This window comes from Taurulus bubalis (assembly GCF_910589615.1).
Source record: "Taurulus bubalis genome assembly, chromosome: 11".
NCBI classification, from domain to species: domain Eukaryota; kingdom Metazoa; phylum Chordata; class Actinopteri; order Perciformes; family Cottidae; genus Taurulus; species Taurulus bubalis.
The window spans coordinates 6265228-6271227 of NC_136599.1; positions in this window are offsets into that span (position 1 = coordinate 6265228).

Consider the following 6000-nt stretch of genomic DNA (forward strand, 5'->3'; position numbering starts at 1 on the left):
GATACAAAACATTATTCTAATTTTCCTCTACACATCTATGGGTGTCTGAACCAAAATTCCCACTAAAAATAGAAACGACGACAATGTAAAAACCTCCCATGTACAATGTGTTTATAATGCAATAAGTCCGCATTATATGGATGTTTCAAGTTCTCCTTGACCAATCAACAGGTCACGCAGATCATCAAGTTAAAAGGGGAATACCACTGTATTTAACCATATAGATACTAATATGTATTTTGATATATTTAAAGTTTTGAAATATCAGTTGCTGGAGTGAGTCCTACTGGAGACACTTAGAATTAGATCTGGTTTTACTGGACAACTTGGGACTAAGAGTTGAGAGTAAGTGAGCTGACTTCAAGCATTGCAGCCCTGCCGAGGTTGTGTGGGATGGATCGGTAGCCTCATCCATTACATGATCAAGCGGTTGAGGATTTATGGTCCGGAGGTGGAAGGCCGCTTTAGGAAAAGCCAGCATGGAGAAGATGAACACGGCAGGGTGAAATATCCTGCGCTAAGCTTAGGCAAAGTCGTACTTTATTTCTCCTATTAAATTCATCCTGTGCATTCGATCCATCAGAATGGTTTAGGAGCAGTGAGCGGTCACAGCGCAAAACACCTGGAGAGTGAGATAATGTGGCGTAGTGTTACTAATCATAAGACCACGTATATATGAAAACCCACACAAAGGAGAACCTGAGCCTAGAGGTGTGAGCTCATGAGATGCAATAATTCAAGGCTGAGCCTCATGGAGATGCAGTGGGCAAAGTCACATCTGTGGTGTGCGGTTCCCACTCCAACCCGTCTTTTAATGTCGGCGCTCAGATGAGTATGATTGAATTAATGTGTGCAGATCTGCCGCCTGAGCACTTCATAGCACGGCTAACACGCTGAAGCAGTGCCATTACAAAATGTAAAAAATAAAGAAAAATGCATTTTGCAAAAGAGAAACAAGAACACATCCTTTTACAGATTTGAAAACAGGAGGAAAGTGAATATCCTGGTTGAGAGGATCATCTGGAGACACTTCCCTTGCTGCCTTTATACGCTGACAGGCAGGGCGACAAACTAGAATGAATGGAAAACTAAAAACATTTAAAAAAAGAAAGAAGGAAGCGACAAATATTCAAGTCAGTCACTTTCTGTATATATATATATATAAGGAAAAGAAAGAATCAAGATTCTTTATTTTTGCATGACTACACTATACGTGTGTGTGTGTGTGTGTGTGTGTGTGTGTGTGTGTGTGGTTTCAATGGTATGAAGCGCTCTTTTAAACACAATCATTTGTCGATGAAGGAAAATCTCTACTTAATTAAGATTTAGATCGACCCAACAAGTCAAACTAAATAATTGATATTCATGCAGTCCTCAGATTGACATGCACTTCTTTATTTTTGGTATTCTTGATGACACTTCCTTGAAAGCTGAAAAAAAAGAACTCCTTTCCTTTCCCATTTGGCCTTTATTCCTCTGTGGGAGACTTTCTGCTCTTTCCTCTCACTCTAATCATTCAAAACCCTCTTTCTTGGAGCCAGTCGATCCTTTTGAGGCCGTTCTTTAAATATCACATAAACTCTGACGTTCTAGCAGACCTACTACTGTGCAGCGCACCGTCTCCCCACCACCACCATTAGCTCCAGGAGATTCAACTGAGAGTTTCCATCAACCACCTGCTGGTTGGATTTTACCACCAGCTGCGTCTCGACTCCGGGGGATTCGGTTCTATCGCTTATCTTCATATAACTTTATGATTAATGAAAAAGCTTCACATTTATCGGGTCTAACGGCCAAAAAACTTCTGTTACTAACCTCAATAAAAATTGCTATACGCTTCCAACTGAACCCTTCCTATTGAACTACATTCACATATTACCGGTGTGTTCTTGTTTTTCCAGAGGTACACATCCAATGAATCACATTATGGACTAAAACAGAGTAAATAGGAACATTACACTAATTAGTGTTGCATTTGTAATGAGATCAACTAAAATCATCCAGAGACCAACTCATTTTTTATAGTAGTGTTGTTCTGTTTTCCCATTTCTCATTAAACATTTCCCCTGTCGCCACTTCAAGTTGCCAATTTAAGCAGCTCCGTGAAAGCCCTCATCTCCACTCTGAACAACTGTTTGAAGGTGTGCGATGTTTAATAAATCCAGGAGCTCTTCTTCTTTCTTAGAATGTACTCTTATTTTTAGAAGGAGACAAAAATAACTCTCATAATGTCACCGCTATGACTGAAGCTATGAGATTACGGCCTGGTGGACGTTTTCCTCTGATGCTCGTGATAAAAATGTAATAACATCTCACCACTTTATGTTGTTCTCTGACATTTAAAATAAGAAGTTCCTTGGGATGACGGCAGGTTTCAGACCTCTGAATCACTGCTCACATCCCAGACTTGTTCAGCAAAACTATAAATGGCAACTCAGTCCGTGTGTCAATAAATGCTAACAACAACAACGAATAAAAAGAGTGGTCTGTAATATCGACTTTTATACGCCTCCCTTTGCACAATGTCACACACTTCAATTTATTTCATTTGACCGAATCAAACGTGCAAGTGGTAGTAGTCATGGGTTTATAACTCTCAATCTACTGTATGTACACACTTCATAATTTCTGAATGAACCATCGGTAAACAATAACCAGTGTTGGCAGGCAAACTGATTGGACCCATTTACTTTTTTTCTTTCCCACAGCTCATCAAAGAATATAATTTCTGTGTAATATTTTTTTTTTTTTTAAATAAACAAATATTGTCAGCCAAATGTGAAGTTTTCATTGTTGACGCTATGTCAAAGACATCTGTGTTGTGCTGCAAAGATATCTACTAAAAAAAGAGCATGCTAATCAGCTAGCTCCTTTTTCTAACGATAGCAAACCAAAGCTTGAGGAAAACTAATGACCAAAAATAAAACTGTACTGAAAAACATTTTAAATGGTGTTGATAGATATATATATATATATATGATGTGGCCAAATATAACCAAATATAAACCAACGGCACACAGAAAGTTTGTTATTTTTACCGTGTCTCAGAATTTCAGCAGATTGCTCATATTTTGCGCATGTTTGCCAAGCTGTCATTTAGTAGTTGGCTTTTCTTTTTTTTATAACTTATGACTGCACATTTAGATTCAATGAGCCAGTTGGAGACAGACCTGAGGAGGTGAAGAGCTTTCCCCATTTGTTTGGAGCATCATGCGTCACGTTTAATGGCTCAGTGCTTGTGAAATGTTGCAGTGATGAAAACACTGAAAAGACAATAATAGCAGTCATATGCGATATGTTGAGGCTGACTTACCACTCTGCTATAGTTCATTTATTAAACCATAAAAGAAAAGAAAATGACGTTGTCCTTAAATAAGCAAGATACTGACCGAAGTTCTCACTTAAAATCAAACTATTTTTGGTATTATGCCCTATTGTGTGTGGTATAATTAGTATTCACCATCTGTCCTCATTATGACTGCCTTTGGTTGTAAGAAAATGTGCAAATATTGGAAACAGAATAGTTTAGTTAATGAGTATACACCACAAAAATCTTAGATACAATTATATTATAATTATATTTCGCATGAGCAGATGTGTCAAGTACAAATGCATGGACAGCTGTTTCAACCTAATGTACCTGTATATAGGAGGACCAAAAGGTCACCACTGCTCTTGATGACAAGTTAAGGAATCACTAAAGTTATTATTATCATCCTGAATGTGTGCATCGAATTTCCCGGTAACCCAACAGTCAGGTCACTTAAAACCAGAGAATGTCACCCTCGTGGTAACACTGGAGGAAAAGTCAAGAGATTCACCAGTCGGAGTTCATCACCTGAGAACCATGAATTGTCTGTTTAAAAGTGGACATTAATCCAATGGTTGTTGGGTTATTTCAGTCAGGAACAAAGTTGGTGGAGTGATCGACTAGTTGCCTTCCAACAGCACGGCCTAAATAATCCCTGCACAGATATGAGAGCTTTCCAGCGCTTCACGGTATCCGTGGTACGTCAAATATGTTTCTTTGTTCTTGTTTTGTTGTGTAAAAATGTAATGTAATGTCGCCAGAAGTTACCATCGCACTGGTTACCTCGACAGTTTCTACTGGATTATGGATTACTGCAGAAAAAAACACGCTGGGGCAAACAAGTGCGTTTCAGAAAGATAATCTTCACACCACTTTTATGATTTTTGATGCGTTAATACTATTGAACTACACCCCAGTTACATGACTTCACAACACCACCCCCAAGATAAAGGAGGACTAGACTAATTTAGCTACACGTAAAAGCAAAAAAAATCCTGATATTTTATATTTCATATTGTGGAACAAAACGTTAAAATCTCTTAAAACTTGAGGGTACCGAAGTGCAAACATGGCGACTCGTTACCGGGTTTGAGGACTCGTTCCTGCAGGCTTTGTGTTTAACAGACAGACGTTGGAGAGCGGCATCAATCTTCTCATAAAACTCCCACCGAGACGGGTTCGGGTGTTTAACCTTTCTTTTGTTTTACATGACAGTCTCCACTAGTGTTTCACATGAGACTAAATCTCACGATGAAATACCTAATAATGTGTCTGCAGACTGAAATGTGGGAATCCCCTTCTTTAAAAAAACAAAAAACACACAGAATCTTCCATTTTGATTTGTGTCGATTCCTCCATCTTTCTTCCTGTTTACTTGGTAGCATGTGGCACATGAGACCGATCATCCCTGAAGGACAGACTTCAAGGTCAGTTTTGTGTGTAAACTTAAAGGGGAAGCGATGATTAGTCCTTTCATGACATCAAGAGTGCGAAAATAAAATCATGCTCCGTGGTTTAGAGGGGATTTTTTTTCTACCTCAGGGACAATTGACTGTCAGGATGAATTAGACACAACATGTTAGGTCTCACTGTTCTGGGGAGATGGAGCGTTTGTGGACATGTATGTCAAGCTGCTGCAATACAGCGTCACTCTTGGTTGATGCTTTGGAGTCACTTGGAGAACAGTGTGTATTCAAGCCATGCATATTACTATAAAGTGATATATTGAGTGGGGTTTTCTACTCTAGGAGCACACATAACTCCAGAAATCATACCTAAAATATGGTACCACAGTGGAATTGTGGCTATTTTATCATGTATGAAAACTGGAATATTTGATTAAACATATTTGAGGTGACTTCATCTGTACTATTCCACAGCTCTGTTATTACGCTGGACAGGGAACAAGCATATATAAATACAGCGAAAGCATATTCTCTCGCAAAAATGTGAGATTTTGTGAATGTCAGCAGTGTTTTCTCTTTGGTTGCACATTACTCGTGTGACCAGTAGAGGGTGCTCGTGTTTCACAATTAAACGTTGAAGATATTGAAATTATTAGACCGAGCTTTGGTGGGGAAACGGAAGTAAAGGGGTTTAAAAGAGGAAATAAAAAGCTGCAAGGGAGGTCCAAGAGAAAATGAAAATATATTTGAGCTAAAACCTGGCATTTATTGGCTGCATCTCTCATAGAGAACACTAAATATTCCACATAGTGCACTGGCCCACAGCGTAATGAACATATGATCATACCAGAGTGACTTGTTACTGCTGTACACACCGAAACCAATCAGCAGAAATCACATGCCTTTGCCTGGTCATGTGGTCGCACCGTCCTCAAGCTGAACTCAGAGTGTAAACTGTGCCCTCTTTGAAGAGAATTATTTGTGTCACTGCCAAGCGAAACTAAAAGTCACAGTAATACCGATACCTCCTTTAATGTATCACAATCACACGTTTGTGAATGAGCAGATGTTCTCCCAGTGGACTTCACACCAAACCGTTCAAGCATTATATGATCGGATTAGTTTGAAAAGGTTCAAATAAATAAAAATCTATGTTGTGTGAAAGCACCTTTGCAGTTTTGGTTGTTTGATAAGTCTCAGCTGCTACTTGTGGGTTTCTACAGTCGAGGAATGTATTATTTACTTGGTTGGTTTAAATCATTCCATGATGGAAAGACTGAAGAC